Here is a 20065-nt window from a genome sequence, read left to right as displayed (position 1 = left end):
GTAGCCAGGTGGGGGTAAGTGGGAGAGGACCTTCTACCTTCCAGGAGGGAATTTGGCTGGGCATCAGCACCGATTGCCATGATGTTGACTTCCCTGCCCACCCTCCAAGCTTTAGATTGCCTTTCCATTCTTGGAAGCGGCCACCTGCCCACCCCACCCCCACCCCTTCCAGGTGTTCCCGAAGGCCCTGGAACCAGATGAGCCACAGTTCTATTTGGGGACAATTCTGCTGTTCCCGTTTCTCTGCTGTGCCCTAGTTTTAGAAACAACGTGGGTTTAGTTACCAGCTGGCCATTTGCAGAAATGCCCCCCAACTCCGCCCATCCCTTAGGTCTATGGGCAAAACAAGATTCAGTGCTGCCATGGTCCGTTGCTCCTGGCTTCTGCCCCTGCATTCTCTGGGCAAGGAGTTGGCCGCTGGACTCTCGATTACCTAATGGTGGTATCTGGGCCTTGTGCTGGATGCTGGGGGCCCCACAGATGCACCCTGGGGGCAGCCTGCACCCTGGGGAAGCCAGACACAGACCCTGATCATTGCCCTGCCCTGGGGCAAACGCCACATAAACTGTGGCAGCTCATTACAGTGCCAGAAAGGCTGCCCAGAGGAGGTGAAATCTGGCCCGAGGCTTAAAGGGCGAGCAAGAGCTCAGGAGGAAAAAGGAAAGGTGAGGACTTGCCAGGGAGAGGGGAGACCATAGGCAAAGATCTGGAGGTAGGAAATAGTCTGGTGTGTGCAGGCATAGCCTGGGGAGCTGGGGAGCGGCAGGTCATATACAGGTAGTTAGTTGGTAGTTAGAAGGTGACAAGGTTGATCAGGCCTCAAGCCCTTGCCAGGGCACTTAGCCTTTGGCCTGAGGCTGCTGGGAGCAGGCCAGGCCTCCTGCTGAAGGTGTGAAGGGAGGACAAAGAGAAGGATCAGAGGCCTTAGTGCTCAATTATTATTGCCAAGTGTAGGCAACCCACAGAGGCTGGGTTTCCATACAGGGATCAAACCCCCCTCTTGGGGCAGAAGGTAGGGGCTGCTCTGGGACTTTGGAGGAAGCGGGTCTGGGAAGACTTCCTGGAGGAGGTGGTACATGGGACATACCCAGAAGGATGGGATGGTTCTCTGAGGAGGGAAGTAGACCTTGAGCAAGGGCCTGGAAGTGCGGCCTGAGCAGCTGCTCTTGTTGGATCTTAAGAGGAACAGCAGACTTTTGACCTGAGAGGTGGCTGGTGCCATGCAGTGGAGGGCCTCAGGTGCCTGCTCAGGGAGGCTACATGCTGTCTTCAGGCAGTGAGGAGAGACCACCAGGCAGGACTGATTTTATCTGGCACCGTGGGTAGTGCCTGGCTCAGATAGGTGCCCCATTGGCAGTGTGGCTTTGGTGAGGTGGCGGTGCTGGTCGTACTGAGAGCAGGTGGGCCTGGAAAGGTGGGTGCTGGCCAGTCATATGGCAGGTCTGAGATTGACAGGGATATGTGGGGGGAAGGGGCTTCTTCCCCGTGGTCTGCCTGCCCACACATCCTTTCCCTGTAGATGCCCGCCTGGCAGGAAGTGATGGGGCTTTGTTGGGGCCTGGCCGACAGATTCCGAAAGTGTCTGGGACTGGGGCTGGGCCATACCCTCCCTCGTTGGGTAACAAAGGTTCCCCCTGTCCGGGTGAAGGGCCAGGCCCGCTCATGGCTCCAGAAAGGCCCCTTCACCCCCTTGAACGCAGAGAGTCCATACTCCAGACAGGATAAGTTGAGAGCTGTAGCTGAAAACTTTGGTGCTGGATGGGCCTGGTTTTGAATCCCATCTTTGTTCTTTGCTAGATGGGAAATCTTGGCTGAGTATCTTTGCCCTTCTGTGCCTTAATGTTCCCATCTGCAGAAACGGGGGTCACCCCAGAGCCTCCCTCCTAGGGCTCCTAGGAAGGATGAGGGAGGTTTTAGCGGCCTGTGCCCAGCACTGTGCCAGCCTCTGGGATCTGGCCCCGGAGCTGTTGGACCAGCTGACCGGGGGTGCTGGGACCTGCTGGGTGGCTGAGGGCGGCTTCCGGTCTGCCCCACGCTCTCAGCACTGAGGACAAAGCCCCTTTGTGGTGGGACAGATGGAGCCTGGGAGCCCCCCCTCTTTGGGGACCAGAGGGCTGCCTGCCCCTCCTCCTCACCCAGTTCCCTCAGGGGAAGGAGCTTCCTCAGACTGAGAGGATGGGAAATGAAAGTCGGGTTGTGCAGGAGGAGTACCCAGCCTGGCCATAGCTGCTTGGGCCAGAGCCTGACTGGTGAACTTAGAAGGCCAGTCCCTTCTCCGGGTCACCTTCTCAGGGCCCCAGGTATCCCTGGCAAGTCTCAAGCCTACTTTGTGTGCCACGTTCATTTATCCATCGGACCGACCATCTATCCATCCATCCATCCATCCATCCATCCATCCATCCATCCATCCATCCGTCTGTCTATCCATCTGTCCGTCCATTCATTCATTCATTTATTAATTACCAAGCGCCCACTCCATGATAGGCCCTGTGCTCTTGGCCAGTGTCCATTCTGACTGCATGGTACCCAAGCATCCCAGCTGTTAACTCTTTTGAATATTACACCCACTGCAGAGCTTTCAGCTGTGAGTGAGACAAAAGTGGCCCCTGTTCTCATCAGACATGGACTCATACAGTGAATTATGCCATCGAGGGAAGGAGAAGTTGAAGGTCCTCACTTGGGCTGGGGGACATCAGGGAGGCCTTTGGTGAGGAGGTAGCTTTTTAAATGAGACTCAAAGAGAGAGCAGACTTGGCTAGGTGTGTTGCCATTAAACAAGGGGTCAGGAGAGGCCTTTCTGAGCAAGCATCATTTTGGTAAAGCACCTGAAGAAAGTGAAGGAGTAAGGCATATAGATGTCTAGGGGAAGTATGCCCTGGGTGGTGGGAACAGCAAGTGTAAGGTCCTGAGGCAGGGGTACTGGGTTCTCAGGGAAAGTGGAAGTGGCTAGTGTGGAAGCAGAACAAATGGAAAGGGTGGGGCTTGGAGAGCCACAGTAGGGCCTTGTAGGCCCCTGTGAGGACTTTGTCCCTAGTCTTGGAGTACAGGGACCATGAGGGTGTTAAGCAGGAGTGACAGATTCAGACTGACATTTCAGAAGGGCTCTCTGCCCCCAGTTGACCAGCCTGGAGGAGGAGGCTGGTCCTGGCTAAGGTGGGAGTGAAGGAAGTAGATTCAGGATGTGTTTGGAGGTGGGACTGACAGGGCTTGAACTGGGTTACATGGGAGACAGGAGGAATTATCCTTCCTCTTTTGTGCTGCTGGTGATGAGGGGCTAAGGCCTTACCACAGACTTCGGGTCCATGCTCGCCCCTCCCCCTCAATCCATCTGGAGGCACGTAGCTTCTCCACCTTGTCCTGAGGGCTGGAGTGAGTCCTCCAGTCCCTGTGGCTTTAAACAATGGTATACCTTAGGCAGAACTGGCAGGATCTTACCCATTTCACTGATGAGAAAACTGAGTCTCAAGTGGTACACCCAGTGTGTTACACAGTGGGGAAGCATTGGGGCTTTGCCTCTTAGGACTTGGGGGCAGTCTATGGATTTGGGAAACATGGACTCTGCCCCCCCAAATCTAGCTGACGTTTCAGGGTGTATCTGAGATTTCTTTCCTGCGCTGAACTGTCTTGGGGAGATGGAGTCTGCCCAATGTGACCTCAGGGGCGGGGTTGGGCGCCTGGGCTCTAACTGGCCATGGGACCTGGGCCTCAGTTTCCTCTGCTGGGAAATGGGCACAGTAACAGTCCCCACCTCACAGCGCCGTCGGGAGGACCAGATGAAACAGTGCATGTAAAGCACCGAGTCTCAAGCCAGGAATACAGTGAGCATTCAGTAATCAGCAGGTATTTTTATTATTGTTTTTTTCCGTGGGGAGTGAGGAGATGTGTGCAAGTCTGACTCTGGCCTTGCTGTCCATTCCCAGAGCTAAGTGGTAGGGCTGGAGTCGTCAAGTGACCTTTTCTAGATAACTCAGCGCCTTGAGGTTGAAGGTCCCTGGAACCTATGCCCAACACCACTTTCCACATGCGGACACTGAGTCCAAAAGGGCATAGAATTGCCTCAAGGCTGTGCGGCAAAAGGCTTTTATACCAGGTCTCCTGTTGCCTTGTCCTGCTCTAGTACCACCCACTTCCGGGCCTTGCCCTTCCCTCTAGGGCTTCCAGGCTGTGGCCAGGTCCTAGCGGGAAAGGACCCTGCCCTCTACAATGCAAGTCAGAGCTTGAGGGCTGGAAAGGGGTCCCCTTCCTGCCCAGGAAGAAACCCAGGAGCCGCAGGGGCTGGAACAGTCCCATTTCTGCAGCGCCGGGGTTGGTAGCAGCTCCACAGTCCACTCGCTTAGCCTTTGCCCTCCCCGGACTGCGGGTCCTGTCCCCGGCTGCACCCCTCCATCCCTCTGCGGGTGCCAGCCCGAGCCTGCAGTGCCCCGCCCCACCCCAGCAGCACTAGTAGAGCCGGTTTGAGGACTGACAGCCCATAGCGTGTTTGCGGCATGAGCACGGGACCAGACACGTCTGGCTGCCCTGGCCCACAGAGGGCCCCTGGCTCACTCATCACTCCTTCCTTGCTCACTCAGCAAACATCCCTGCTAGCTGGTCCGTGTCTAAGTCCCTTCTGGGTGGGGCTTGGAGTTGTCTCAGACTTGCCCACTGCCCTGTGCCTGTCAGGGTGCTCAGAGGCTCTGCCACCGCTGCATGCCAGGCAGTGGCAGGAGAACGCAGTGGTCAGGGGATAGGCTGTGGAGCTGGACAGACCCAGGGCCGAGGCCTGTACCCGTTCATCTTCTGGGGCCCTGGGTAGGACCCATTCCTCCCTCCCTCCATCCCTCCATCTCTTGCTCCCTCCTTTCCACAAGTATTTATTGAGGACTACTGTGTCCCAGACAGTGTTCTAGAGGCTGAAGATACAGCAAAAAACCAACCAGACAAAAGTCCTTGCTCTCACAGAACTGCTATTCTGGGAGAGGGTGGGGGAGACAAAAACATAACAAATAAGGAGAATATGCACGTGATCTGTAAGAGGCAGACAACTGCTGTGGATCAAATGTAAAGTGGAGAAGGGGTTGAAATGCTGGCTGGGACATGGGGAATGGATTGTAATTAGATAGGGTGCCTGGGGAAGAAACACATTTCTCAGTAGCTCACATCCGAGGAGGGGAGGGAAGAGTCTTGTCACTCCCTGCAGGGAGGGAATGCAGGTAGAGGGAACAGCCAGTGCTAAGAGCTTAAGGTTGGGGGTGCTGGAGTGTAGGAGGAACAGCAAGGAGGCTAGGGGGACAGAATGAGTGATGGGGAGAATGGAGAGAGGAAAGGGCAGAAAGATTGAGGGGCCAACCAGGGAGGGCCTCTGGACCATTCTAATGTTGGCTTTTAACTCTGAGTGAGATGGGGGCCACCGGAGGGTTCTGAGTGCATCTGGCTGCTGTGCGAACAGATTGTGGGGGTGAGCGTGGAGGCAGGGGGTTTACTGCCTTCATCTAGTGAGGGGAGGGGGCGATAATGGTTTGCCCAGGCTGGGGCAGTCGGTGGGAGAGGGAGGGGGCCAAACCTTTGCATTATATCATTTAATCTTCCTTTTAATACTTTATTATGGAGGCATATTAGTATAATGAACCCCCATGAATCCATCACTGAGCCCCAAGCACTGAGTCCCTGTCCTGCCCCCTCCACACTTGTTCCATCCCACCCCCCCATCCTGTGTCATTTTAAAGCAAATCCCGCATGTCATACTTCATCTGTGAATCTTCAGTATGAATCTCTAAAAGATAAGGACTCATGGTAAGAAAGTAGCCACAAAACCATAACCCATCTAAACGAAATGAGCAATAATTCCTTAACGTCAATAAAAATCCCCTCCTTCTCCAGACATATGGTGAAGCTGATGCCTCTGGGCCTCCTTCATTGCTATCAAGCAACCCCTCCTCCCAGACTGTTGTGAGAGAATCCAGATAAGGTGCTGAGCACAGGGCCTGGCACACACTAGGTGCTCAACAAATAACAGCTGCTACTATTATGGATTGATGACAAACACATAATGGCACATTTGCTAGGGTCTGGGCTCGGTTCTCAGCGTTTCACAAACATGAACGCATTTAATTCTCACAACAATCATTGGAGGTAGGTTATTATTTTCATCCCTCTTTTATAGGTGAGGAAATGGAAACAGAAAGGTAGAGTAACTTTCCCAAGGTCGCACAGCTAGGAAAAGTCAGGGCTGGGTTTTAAACCCAGGCAGTCCAGCTCTTAATCCCCATGTGTGGGAGGCTATATGAGCTCACAAAAAGAGGGGTATGTCTCAGCAGGGGGGCAGGCAAGATCAGCTATTGCTTGTGGTCAGGCTCAAAGGGTGCACTGGAGTTCGTGGGGTGGGGCGCAGGGGTAGGGGAAGCTGGTGGTGAAGCTTCAGGGGAGAGACAGCATGTGCAAAGGTCTGGAGGCTCAGGGAGGATGGAGGGGTAGGGAGGAGAGAGCATACAGCAGGTCCCCCTCCACCCTTGGCCTTGATCCTCTGAGCAGCAGGAGGGAGCTTTCAGGGTTTTGGCCGGCTTGTTGGTCACTGTCCCCAATCTCAGGATAAGATGCCCTCTCCCTCACAGATCTGCCGGAGGCCCCACTACATGGATGATTAAAGGGAGGGCTGGACCTTCCCAAGGTCGCACATCCAGGGTAGGCCACCTGTGAGCTGAGTGTGGAGGGAGGGGGTTGAGCTGAGGCTGACTGTGGAGAGGCCTGGTCACCAGGTGCTCCTGCCCACCAGTGTCCCCAAAGGGAGTTGTACCGTGTGCACGTAGGTGGGGAGGAGGGGGCACTGTGTGTTCTCAGAGCAGAGAAGCAGCCAGAACTGCTGGCAGGAAATAGTGGGCACCGTGGGCAGGGGCCGGCTGGTGACTATCCCCGCAAGGCCCATCAGCCATCAGCCAGTGGGGGTGGGGCAGCCAGGGGGCCCTGGGAGCGATGCTCTTGGAGAGGCTGGGAGAGAGCAAAACTTGTCACCTCAGTGTTCCCTGTGGTCATCCCCTGGTACTGGGGGGTCTGCTAAGGAGTCCTTGGCAGGCCAGGACCTCTGTCCAGGTACAGCCGCTGAGGCCCGAGAGGAGGCATGATTTAGCTAAGGTCACACGTGATTCTGATGGAGGCCTTCCACTCAGCCATGTCGTGGCCAGCCCTCCTCAGGCCAGGCCAGGTTGTACCTGCCCAGGTCCCTGAGACCTGCCTGGTCTGGGGGTCATTTAGGGCCAGCATCTCCTCTTCCAGAGACATCTCAGCCCGGCACTCTTGGGACTGGTGCTTCAAGATTCTTATCTTTAGTCCCAGGGCCCACACCCTCATTCGAGGGTTGGCCTCCGCCTTGCTGTGTGACCTGCGGCTGGGCACCCGTCTCAGACCTTCTCACACCTGTGCCAAAGATGAGCAGTGACCCAGTTAGTCTGGGACCCGCTCAGTCTAGACCTCTCACTTGAGAAATTCCTGCACATCTGACCTTTCCGCCTCGGGGCCTTTGCATGCACTGTGCCCACCTCCCGGGCTGCCCTTCCTGGGTCTTCTTGCAGGTGCAGTGCAGAGGGGATGGGCTTTGCTTTCACTGGAATCTGGGTTGACATCCTGGTCTCCGCTTCTGGGCTGGGGCAGCTTTCTGGAACTCCCATGTCTTCATGTGTAAAATGAGTTGGCTACAGCTTGCTCCAGGGATATGGAGCATTGAAGAGGTGGCATGAACCCCAGGTGGGAGGATGTGAGGGGGAAAAGTGTAGGTTTCCACACCGTCATCAGCATGCTCCATTCCACCCAGCAGCCTGCACTGGAGCAGCTGACGATGCTGAGTTCTGGGGAGGGGACTGAATTGGCCCTGGACCCTATCATGAAGAGCCCCGCTGAAGGCTTCTTTCTTGGGCCCTTCTCAGTGGCCCTGGGTGGCAGCCCCCCCTTTAAGGAGAAGCTCAGAGTGGGAGGGACTTATCACTTAGCTGCAAAGAGGTGGGATTTTAATCACATCATTTAACCTGTCTGTGCTTCAGTTTCCCCATCTGTAAAATGGGATAATAAGAATGGCACACAGTAGGCACTAAATAATTAGCTATTACTACTGTCATTACTCATATTCTTCCATTCTCAGGCAAGAGTCCTTTCTATAGTCAAAAATCACCTGTAGAAAAATACCACCGTTGAACAGGCAATTCTTTTGAGAGTCTGAAGGAAAAAGAGGGAATCAGGTGAAGGTCCCTGCCTATGGGGAGCTTCCATTCCAGTGTGGGAGGCCACACGCAGCCCCCATCTGTGAAATGGGCGCGTTGGGCCAGTGCTGTGTCCCGTGCTGCTCCAACCCCAGCTTCCTCCTCTGTGGACAGGGCCAGACTGGTGGTACCTGCCCCACAGGGCTGTGGTGAGGAGGGAAGTGGGGTACCCAGCGTTGGAGGTTCAGAGGTTTTATGTGGTCACTTCATGAGTGGTCCTTCTTGGGCTGTGTGGCCTTGGGCCAGCCTCTCTCCCTGTTCTGGCCTCCATTTCTTCCCCTTCTGGAAAACAGACTAGCCAAGGGACCCTGCATAGTTCCTGGTGTAAGGACTCCCAGCAAGAGCCCTGCTGGGACCAGTGGCCGTGGGGAGAGTACCTGATAGTGGCCTGGGGCTAAGAGAGCTAAGATCCCCAGCTGGCCCTCTGCTGTCTTGGATTTTGGCATTGGCACCTAACTTGGCTTCTCTGAGCCTCTCTCTGTCCCCTCCTTTGAAAGATGGGGCTGATCGTCCCCATGTAGCAGGGTCCTCGTGAGAACAGGGAAATAATAATATTAGCAGCAACAGTAAGGGCCTCTTTATCAAGCATGGCCTGTGTGCCCAGGGCTTGGCATGGATTAGCTCATTGGCTTTTTCAACTGCCTAGGGATAACTATGGATATCTCCATGGTACTGAAGGAGGCTTTGGTCGACTTGTCCAGAGTCTTCCATGGGCCGCCGCAGGGTCCCCCCTAAACACAATGCTATATCCCACTTGGTTTGGGCAGGTGCCTGGTGGGGCCTTTCTGCTCTCCTCTCTTCAGAGACAGGATGGGTGGCTGCCAGTGGGCCATGCCCTCCCTACTTCCTCCTCCCTCCTTCATCCCCACACATTCCTGCCACAATCTCTACCACCCACTCTTCCCGGTTGGGCCACTGTTATCAGGAGACATTCCTGGACTGGCTGAGAACAGCTTCCACCTTGGGCCCTTCTGAGAGGGGGTGTGATTGCTGATATAGGCCCTGCCAGTGGCTCTCTTGGGGGATGGGCCCTGGGGTACAAGGCTGAGGAACCCAGACAATCTGAGTCTACGTGTGGATGCTGTCTCTTATGCGCTGTGTGACCTTAGGCAAGCAACTTGACCTCTCTGTGCTTCCGATTCCTCATCTGCAAAATAGGGTTGACCATATAGGATTGCAGTGGGCTCACACATGTAGTGCGCTTTTTAGCGTGGTGTCTGGCACACAGGATTCCATACCCATCAACTAGCCATTATCATCTGAGAATCAGTTGTCCATCCTCTTTGTGGGGTCCACAGTTTAGGTAGCTTCTGTGTCCACCTTCTGCTGAATGCCCATCAGGAGGGCCGCTGTGGGCTTTCTCTTCTCCAGGCCTGTGTGATGAGAAGAGAGCAGAGCTGTTTGCAGAAGTTGAGAACCTGTTGTGTGACCTTCGGCAGCTTCTCTCCCTCTCTGAGCTCTTTCCCTGGTCTGCTCTGTGGGCACTCGGGCCGGGTGAGGCTCGGCCCCTCAGGGTCCCCGTCACTGCACTGCTGGTAATTTCTCCCTTGGCTGGTCCAGCCACTTTGGCTTTTGTCTGGCTTTCCCATTGCAATGCCTGGCACATAGTAGGTGCTCAGCTAAGCTTTGTTGCAGAGTTAAACAATGCATGGTGATTGAGTGAATCCCCAGGGCATTCCTACTTCTGGGCCTTCTCTCCTTGTGGAACTCCTTCTTGTTGAAGCCCTTTTCACATGCTGCCTCTCCCAGGAAGCCTTTCCCAGTTTCCCCCAGTTGGAGGGGATTGCTGGTGCTCTGAACACTTGGTCCGAGGCTCTTGGGTGGCCCCTGTTGCAGTCTACCTTGGTGTGCATAGTAATATATTAATACCCAGCGAGGACCATGCACTTGCTAGGAGTCAGGCATAGTGGAGAGTCCTGTACATGCATTGTCTTATTTGATCCTCCACAACAACTTTACAAAGTAGATATTATTATTATCCTTCCCTTTACAGAACTCAGGCTCAGAGAAGTGAAGTGACTTGCCCAGCTATGAGAGAGTGAGCCAGGATTTGAAACCAGGTAAGCCTGTATTTTTTCTTTAAAAGGAAAGAGAAAGCATTAACATACACATGGTAAAAAATTATTCGAACAGTATAAAGAAAGCAGGGAAACGGAAGCCTCTCTTGCACCCAGGTCTCCTTGCCAGAGGCAACTCCTGGGAGGTGTTTCTGGTGTGTCCTTCTAGGGAGATCCAGGTATATATAAGCATGTGTGTTGGAAAAATTAAAAAATAAAATGGTAGATCATGGTATACCCTGTTCTCTACCTGACTGTTTTCCCTTGATGACGTACCTTGGAGATCATTTTGTGCTGTTTCTTTCTTTTTCTTCAGGGTTGCATAGTATTCACTGTGTGGATGGAGACCATGCTTTATTTATATTTAATCAGCGAAGAATACTCTGCCTGTTCCCAGTCTTTGCTTACTACGGACAATTCCACGATGTATACTCAATCCTATGTGCAGTGTTCGTGTGTGAGGATACTCGTGGAATTAATCCCAAATTGCAGGGTCGTAGAGTGTGTGCTATTGTAATTGTGATAGATATTGCCAGATTGTCCTTCAGGGTGGGTTGCGCTGATGTACCCTCACACCACACCCTCTGGTTTTCCTCCTTACTCTCTCCAACACAGGTTATATAGAATTTTGGGATCTTTGCTAATCTAATAGATGAATAGTGGCCTTTGGTGTAGTTGTTTTTTTTTTTTAATAGCACAGCTTTATTGAGATATAACATACAAGGTGTGATCAAAGATATGGTGAATGTTTAAATAAAAAAATTTATTACAGTAAAAGACACATTGCCATTAATCCCCCTCAAAATACTCCCCCCTCGCTTCACACACACTTATCCCATCGTTCTTGCCACTTTCTGAAGCAGTTCTGGAAGTCCTCTTTCATGAGTGTCTTTACTTCACCCTCCATCACGACAACGCTCCGTGTCACACATCACTTCTGGTACATGGAAATTTCTGTCAAATAAAAACATCCGGTGTGTCCTCATTCACCTTGTTCACTGAATCTGGCAATGTGTGACTTCTGGCTCTTCCCCAAAGTCAAAATGACCATGAAAGGTAAACATTTTGAATCAATTCAGGACATTGAGGCAGCCATGACAGCGCAACTAAAGACACTCACGAAAGAGGACTTCCAGAACTGCTTCAGAAAGTGGCAAGAACGATGGGATAAGTGTGTTTGAAGCGAGGGGGAGTATACTGCGGGGGATTAATGGCAATGTGTCTTTTACTGTAATAGATTTTTAAAATTTAAACATTCGTCTTTTGATCACACCTCGTATATATCATACAATTCACCCATTTAAAGTGTACAGTTGAACAATTTTTACTATATTCACAGAGTTTTGCAAATCATCACCACAATCAATTTTAGAACATGTATTACCATCCCCCACCCCACAAAAAAACGACAAAACAAAACTGTGTACGCATTAGTCACTCTCCACTTCCCTTCAAACCTTCTTTCCCCAACTCCAGGCAACAAGTAATCTACTTTCTGTTTCTATAGATTTGCCTGTTCTGGACATTTCATACCGATGGAATCATACAATGTATGGTCTTGTTCCTGGCTTCTTTCATTTGGCATAATGTTTTCAAGGTTCATCATCTCTGTTTCTTGCTAAATAGTATTCTATTATATGGCTATATCACATTTTATTTACCCATTCATCGATTGATGGACATACGGTTGTTTCCACTTTTTGGCTAGTTTGAATAATGCTGCTATGAACGTTCATGTAGAAGTTTTTATGTGGATATATGTTTTCTTTTCTCTTGGGTATATACCTAGGAGTGGAACTTCTGGACCATATGGTAACTCTGTGTTTCAATTTTTAAGGAAATGCCAAACTGTTTTCCAAAACAGCTATACGATTTTACATTCCTACCGGCAATGTATGGCGTTTTCAGTTTTTCTACATCCTTGCCAACAACTTGTTGTCATCCATCTTAATTGTAGTCATCCTAGTGGGTGTGAATCTCATTGTGGTTTTGATTGGCATTCCCCTAATGACTAATGCAGTTATTGGCCATTGGTATATCTTCTCTGGAGAAATGTCTATTCACATCCTTTGCCCATTTTTAAATTGGGTCGTTTGTCCTTTTGTTGCTGAGTTGTAAGAATTCCTTATATACTCTGGATACAAGCCATTTGTCAGATATATGTGATATATCTGGATACAAGCCATTTATCAAACATTTTCTCCCATTCTCTTGATGATGTCCTTTGGAACACAGAAGTTTTAAATGTTGATGAAGTCCACTTTATTTTTTCTTTCATTGCTTGTGTTCTAGGTGTCATATCTAAACCATTGTGATCCAAGGTCATGAAATTTATACTTAGATGTTCTTATAAGAATTTTTTTTTTTAATTTTATTGGGGAATATTGGGAGACAGTGTGTTTCTCCAGGGCCCAAGTCGTTGTCCTTCAATCTAGTTGTGGAGGGCACAGCTCAGCTCCAAGTCCAGTTGCCGTTTTCAATCTTTAGTTGCAGGGGGTGCAGCCCACCATCCCATGTGGGAATTGAACTGGCAACCCTGTTGTTCAGAGCTCATGCTCTAACCAGCTGAGCCACCAAAGGATTTTTAAAGTTTTACCTTGTTTGTGATCCATTTTGAGTTAATTTTTGTGTAGGATGTGAGAAAGATGTCCAGCTTCCTTGTTTTGCTTGTGTATATCCAGTTGTTCCTGTACCATTTGTTGAAAAGACTTTTCTTTCTCTATTGAATGGTTTTGGCACCCTTGTTGAAAATAAACTGACTATAAATGTAAGGGTTTATTTCTGGACTCTCAGTTCTGTCCCTTTGATTTATATGTCTCTCCTCATACCAGTACCACACAGTCTTGATTACTGGAGCTTTGTAGCAAGTTTTGAAATTGAAACGTGTGAGCCCTCAAACTTTGTTTTTCTTATTCAAGATTGTTTGGGCTGTTCTGAGTCCCTTGACATTCCATATGAATTTTAGGATCAGTTTGTCAATTTTTGCAAAAAACCTAGCTGGGATTTTGATAAGGATTGTGTTGAATCTGTAGGTTAATTTGAGGAGTATTGCCATCTTACCAATGCTTAGTCTTCCAATCCATGAACATGGGATGTCTTTCCATTTGTTTAGATTAATTTCTTTCAACAATTTTTGTCATTTTTAGAGTTTAAGGTTTGCACTTTTTTGTTAACCTTAGTCTCAAGTATTACTTTGATGTTGTAAATTGTTGTCTTAATTTTATTTTTGGATTGTTCGTTGCTACTATATAGAAATACAATTTATTTTTATATATTGATCTTGTAACTTGCAACCTTGCTGAACTTGTTTATTAGTTCTAATAAATTTTTTAGTGGAATCTCTATGAATTTCTATATGCAAGATCATATCATCTGCAAGTAGAGATGGTGTTACTTTTTTCTTTCCATTCTAGGTGCCTTTTATTTCATCTCCCTTTATTGCCCTGGCTGGAACCTCCGGTACAGTGTTGAATAAAAGTGAGAGTGGCCATCCTTGTCTTGTTCCACATCTTCAGGGAAAGTATTCAGTCTTTCATCATTGAGTATGATGTTAGATAAGATGCCTGTTATCAGGTTGAAGAAATTCCATCATTTCTAGTTTGTTGAGTGTTTTTGTTATGAAAGGGTGTTTCCTTCCATTTCACTGTTGTAGTTGGTAGTAGTTGTCAAATACTTTTTTTTTTTTTGCAACTATTGAGATTATTATGTGTTTTTTGGCCTTTATTCTATTGGTATGATACATTACATTAATTAATTTTCAAAAGTTAAACCAATCTTGTTTTCTTGGGGCCAATCTCACTTGGTCATGATGTATAGTTCTTTTTATATGTTGCTGGATCCAGTTGGCTAGTATTTCACTGGAGATTTTTACATCATATATTCCTAAGAGATAGCTGTCTATAGTTTTCTTATGATGTCTTTGTTTGGTTTGGTTATTAGGGTAATATTAGCTTTATGGAATGAGTTGGAAAGTGTTCCCTAGTCAAGAATTGGTATTAATTCTTCTTTAAATGTTTAGTAGAACTCTCCAGTGAAGGCATCGGGCCTGGATTTTTCTTTGTGAGAACTTTTAAAATTACTAATTCAATCTTTTGTTTAACTTTATTCAGATTTTCTATTTCTTAGTTTCGGTAGTTTGTGTTTTTCTAGGAATTTATTTATTTCATCCAGGTTATCTAATTTGCTGGCATAGCACTGTTCACAGCATTCTCTTATTGTCTTTATTTCTGTAAGGTTGGTAGTACTGTCCTGTCTTTCATTTCTGATTTTAGTTGTTTGAATCTTCTCTCTTTTTCTCTTGGTCAGTCTTGCTAACGATTTGTCAATTTTGTTGATCTTTTCAAAAAACTAACTTTTGGTTTTGTTGGTTTTATTGTTTTTTATTTTCTGCTTCATTGATTTGTGCTTTAATCTTTATTTCCTTCCCTTTTCTTGCTTTAGGGTTGGTTTGCTCTTCGTTTGCCAATATCTTAAGATGGAAGGCTAGGTTATTGATTTGAGATCTTTCTTCTTTTTTAGTATAGGCATTTACAGCTATAAATTTCCCTTTAAGTTCTCCTTTACTGCATCCCATACATTTTGATATGTTGTGTCTTCATTTTCATTCATCTCAAAGTATTTTCTACTCTTTTTGGTGATTTCTTCTTTGACTCATTGGTTATTGAGGAGTATATTAATTTTCACATATTTGTAATTTCCCAAATTTCTTTCTGTTATTGATTTCTTAATTCATGCCACTGTGGTCTGAAACATATTTTGATTTCACTCCTTTTAAATTTATTGATGCTTGTTTGGGGGTTAGCATGGTCTATCTTGGAGAAAGTTCCATGTGCACTTGAGAAGAGTGTGTAGCCTGCTGTAGTTGGGTAGTTTGTGTAGTTTCACTGTGCATTAATCTTATAAGTGTGGTTGAGCATCTTGTCAAAGAACTATTTGGTTTGCTGTAAACTGGTTATTTTTCTTATTTTGTGGGAGCTCATTCTATTAAGGGAAAAAAAACTTTTGTTCATCATACGAATTACAGATATTTTTCTTAGTTTGTTGTTTGTCTTTTGAATTTGATTATGATGTTTATTGAGCTATGCAGACATTTTAGATTTTTATGTGGATTGATTTATTATTTTAAGAATGATTCTTAGGTTTTGTGCCATGTTTAGAAATGCTTTTCTCATTCTGAGATTTGAAAATTTATTCTCCCCTTCCCCTTTTCGAACGTTATAGTTTTATTTTTGTGTGATTTAAATCTGATTGATCTGGAATTTATAGGCATAAGGATTGAGATCGAGATCCAACTTTGTTTCCTGATGGCAGATTATTGGTCCCAACACTTATCTTAAAAGTAGTCTATCTTTTTTCTCAGTGGTATGAAATGCCACTTGCATTATATGTTAAATTCCCGTATGTTTGGAGATAATTTTTGGACCCTCTGTTTTGTTCCATTGATTTGTCTGTTATTGTGCTGATATCACACAGTTTTAACTACTGTGATTTTACAGTAATTTTTACTATCTGGTTGGACTATTTCCCTTTCATTACTCTTCCTTTTAGGATTTTCCTGACTACTTATATACATTTACTTATAAATTTTAAAAATCGAATTGCCTAGTTTTTAAAAAAAATCCTATTGGGGTTTTTATTGGGATCCCTTTCAATTTTTAGAATTATTTAGGAAGAATTGATATTTTTATAATACTAGGATTTCTTTAATTTTGTTTTCTGATTGTTGTTGGTATAAAGATACATTGTTGATTTTTGGATATTACCTTTTAATTTCCTTCCATTTTCCTTAATTTACTTTTGTTCAATTGTTTTGCAGCAGATTCTCTTGGATTTCCCAGATCTACATTGATAACATCTGTAGACAATGATACTCGTCTTTTCTTTTCTAATTCCATTTTATTCCTTCCATTTCTTTTTCTTAGCTCATTGCATTGGCAAGTGTCTTAGAGCAAGGTTAGCTAGTGGACATGCTTATCTCTTCTGACTCTTTCCCTGGGAAGTGGCCTTTGTAGGCTTGGGCTCCTAATCAAATCTGCCAGACAATCCCTCCAAGGCTGTGCACAGGACTTGGCACCTAGCATGAATTTTGAAAGCCTTCACCTAATTGTAAGAGTTATTAGAAAAGAGAGCAAGGGTCTGAAAAAAGCCATCCACGTAATGAAGATAATAGCTAATATTTATTGAGTACTTCCTATGTACCAGGCACTTTATAAGTATTACCTCATGTTTTCCCTACAACATGCGCAATTACCTAGGAACAATTATACTGATTCCCATTTTTTGATAAGGGGTAAACTGAGGTCCCCTTGAGGCTACATGGCTAGGAAGTGGCAAGCTGGCATTTGAACCTGGCATTCTGGCTCCAGGCCTGTATTTTTGACTCCTCCATGATGCCTCTTCTTCCCTGGAGAGTCCAGAGATACAGATTGTGGTGTCAGAGGTTAGTGGAGTGGTGGAGGTGCCTGGGACAGTGGGAGCTGTCAGCACAATGGGTGGGTCACCAGAGGTGTGTCCTGATGCCACTCTCCTGAACCTCAAGCATCCCAGCTCTGCTGTACTCACTTGCTGTGTGGCCTCAGGCAAAGCTCTGACTTCTCTGAACCTTAGTCCCGTCTATAAAGTGGGTACAGTTATAGTCCCTATTTCATTGTGCTGTGAGGGCAATTGAATATCAACTGCGTGTAAAGTTCTCAGCTCTGTGCTTGGCATTCAAGGCCCTGCCATGTAACTCCTGCTTTTCTTGCATTGCTCCTCTTATTGCCTGTGATGATAATAACAACAGCAAATAATATTGTGTGCTGTTTATTGAGTACTTATTCTGTGCCTGGCACGTGACTCTCTCACTTAATTCTCATATGTTAGGTTTGTTATTATCCCCATTTTAAAGATAACTTAACTGAGAGGTGAAGAGACTTGCCCAAGAAGATTTAGCTAGTGAGTAGTAGAGCCAGGATTTGAACCAGGATGTCTAGAGTCCTCACTCTCGACTCCTAAGCTCCTGGCCTCCCCTCTACCCTAAGAAGAGGTGGAGGTGACGTTCTTCAGAGTCGAGAAGGAAAGAGTGGATATGTCATGACCGAACAACAGTCTTTTTGGGACTCTTCTGCATGTTGTAAACGTCTGTGTACCTGGAGGAGGGGCACAGCCTATGTAAAGGCCAGGAGGTGAGAGCGAGTGTGGTGCCCTCTGTAGGGAAGCCATGGGACAGAGCATTGACACCAATTCTGCAGGGCTGAGTGGACCCAGATGAGGGGCTTAGGCCTCATTCAGAAGGAAATCATGGGAAGCTCTTGAATGTTTTTTTTTTAAGTTTTATTAAAAAACATCATGACAAAATAACTTCTAAATGTCAAAAGATGCAGCATGTAAATTAAAAAAGGGATTTTCCTCTCCCTATTCCACACTTTTTGGGTGAAACATTGTGAGGAGGAATTTGGAATCCTTCCAGAACTTTCTCTCAACCTGTATAGCACATGTGTGTACACTGGCGCACATACACATATACATGTGAATTTTCTTTACAGAAATAATTGTAGTTCATATGTACGATGTGCCAGGAACCATACTAATCCCATTGCTTGCATTGTTTCATTTAATTCTCCCACTGACTCTTTGGTAGGCAGCATTATTGCCCCCATTTTCCAAATGAGGAAACTGAGGTCTCGAGAAGCCTAGAGGACATTCTATGCTGCCATGTTCCTCTTTTCACTTATCAGTGTTTCATGAGCATCTCAGGCCACATGGAGCTCTTGTTCTGTTTGATTAGCTGTACGGCTGTGTACTTGATGAGTGGACCATCATTTGTTTGTCCCGTCCCCCTGTGATGAACACTTCGATCATTTCCGGTTTTCCATGGAAAGTGTTGAGCAGAGGAATCCCCCATTGTCTGTGTGGTTTACAGAGATGCCTCTGCTGGGAGGAGGGTACACTGGAGGGGCCACCCCTGCTGCACCCAGGCCAGGATGACGGGGGCCTGGCCTGAGGGAATGGAGATAGGGTGAGGGGAGGATGCATTGGAAGAAGATTGGGGAGAGAGGAGGATGGGAGAACCAACCCTGAGACTGTGACATGGGGTGGGGGACAGTCTTAGGGGGAGGTGCCAGGGCAGGTTGGGACCCACTGAGCATGAAGCGCTGGGGGAACCGAGGGGGACCACTGTGGAGGAAGTGCCGTCGGGCTGCATCCTGGCACCTCTCACGGGTAGCAATAGTGTAGGCCCTCTGTCCGGAGCCTGTGGTCAGGAGCGGCTCCTCAGAGGAAAGGGGCACCTTCCTCTGGGAACCTCAGGCACCCCCAGTATGGAGCCCCCACCACTCCCCCATAGACCCCCAGGATCTATCTCTGCCTCGGAGTGTACAAGTGGCGGAAGTGATGTGGCAGGTTGGCCATTGTCAAATGGGCAACTCATGGTGACTTGGCGTGTGGGCTGAGACAGGGTCCTGCGTCTAGGAAGGGAGCTTACAGTCCAGGGCACTAGATGGATCCAAGGTTATTCCTACATTCCTGTGATGCCAGAAGGAAACACAGCACCGTGACCTGGTGCGTGCTTGTCTTCTAGAGGCAGGATTGACAATGTACCTCATGGTCCTAAGTGTGTTCCACGCACTTTCCTCACTGATTCTCCCAGCAACCCTGTGACGTGGTATTGTGGTTATCCCCAATTGACAGAGGAGGAAACTGAGGCACAGAGTCCCACACCAGGGTGGTAGGGCTGGGATTCAAGCACAGGTAGTCTGCTGCAGGACTCTGTCTCTTAACCTCACCCTGCCTGCCTCACCACAAACACGTATTACTTGTATAATTAGAATCAACCACAAGGACCAAAAAACACCCCCAAACTCTACAAACCAGCAGACATTGCAATCAGCGGCCCTGGGCCACCTTTGCCTGGTCTTGAAGGCTCTCTTACACTTTTTCTGAGTGTGGTCTTCTTTGTTAGTGTAAAAGCTTAGGGGTCAAGAGCTGTCTTTTTTTCCCTTTCCCCTTCCCAAGAGGACACATGCCTCCTCTTGGTGCTGGGAGGGCCTTCAAGGTTCAGCCCTGGCTCTCCCTCTCACTCCATGGCACACCAGCTAGGTACCCTTTCTCTTGTCCTTGGTTACCTCCATTGACAGAGAGCTCACTTTTTTTTTTTTTTTTTTTAACACTGCTCCTTTATTTGGTTCAGTGAATGTTTTCCTGATTGTGGTGGGTAGGTTCCACATTTTTTATCCTTGTCTGGGGTATTGTGCTCTTCTACCAGGACCCGGGGTAGGGCCAGAGATTTTTGGGGTCTGTTGGTTTAGCGCTCTCCCAGCTGAGCTACTTTGGTTCTCCTCCTGCGACAGTGAGCTCACTCTTCATCATTTAGGTCATTGTAAAGAAAGTTCAAGCTCTTAGAAAGTTCTTCATTTAAAAACGTTTTAAGATTTTTAAAAATTTTATAATTTTTTTTTCCTCTTGAAGTCCTAAAACAAGTCCCCTATTAAAGCATGCTCCTTCTGAGGCAGGACCTGGCCAATTCATCTCTGTGTCCCCCTGTAGTGACTAGCAGAGGGCTTGCTGCTATGAATGTTGTACCAGGGAACAAGTGGGTAAGGGGGTATGGTGGTTGGGGCTCAGCCTCCGTCAAGCCTGGGGCTGTGGGTAACCAGGTCAGTAGGTCCGACGGGACACCAAGTGTATGAGTGCTCGTGGGAATCGTGACCTCAGTGGATTGGGTTGCCATAGAAATTGGCCTTCCCTGTCCTCAGGCCCATTGGCCTGTCCCTCAGGAGGCCCCAGTAATGCTTTGGGCTATTGAGC

At 47.7% G+C, this 20065-nt stretch overlaps 1 protein-coding gene across 4 annotated transcripts in view; it reads left to right on the top strand.

Moving 5' to 3' along the window:
• Positions 1 to 20065, top strand: part of SRC (SRC proto-oncogene, non-receptor tyrosine kinase) — a 51805-nt gene that overhangs the window by 9386 nt on the left and 22354 nt on the right. For all 4 annotated transcript variants that reach the window (XM_074317270.1, XM_074317269.1, XM_074317267.1 and 1 more), the window contains exon 2: positions 10219 to 10285. The gene's annotated coding sequence lies outside the window, so the exon portion shown is untranslated. The remainder of the gene's footprint in view (positions 1 to 10218; positions 10286 to 20065) is intronic.

Source organism: Rhinolophus sinicus, linkage group LG13, assembly GCF_036562045.2.
Source record: "Rhinolophus sinicus isolate RSC01 linkage group LG13, ASM3656204v1, whole genome shotgun sequence".
NCBI classification, from domain to species: Eukaryota; Metazoa; Chordata; class Mammalia; order Chiroptera; family Rhinolophidae; genus Rhinolophus; species Rhinolophus sinicus.
Note: the sequence above shows the minus strand (reverse complement) of the source record. Positions and strands in the feature narration are given on the sequence as shown.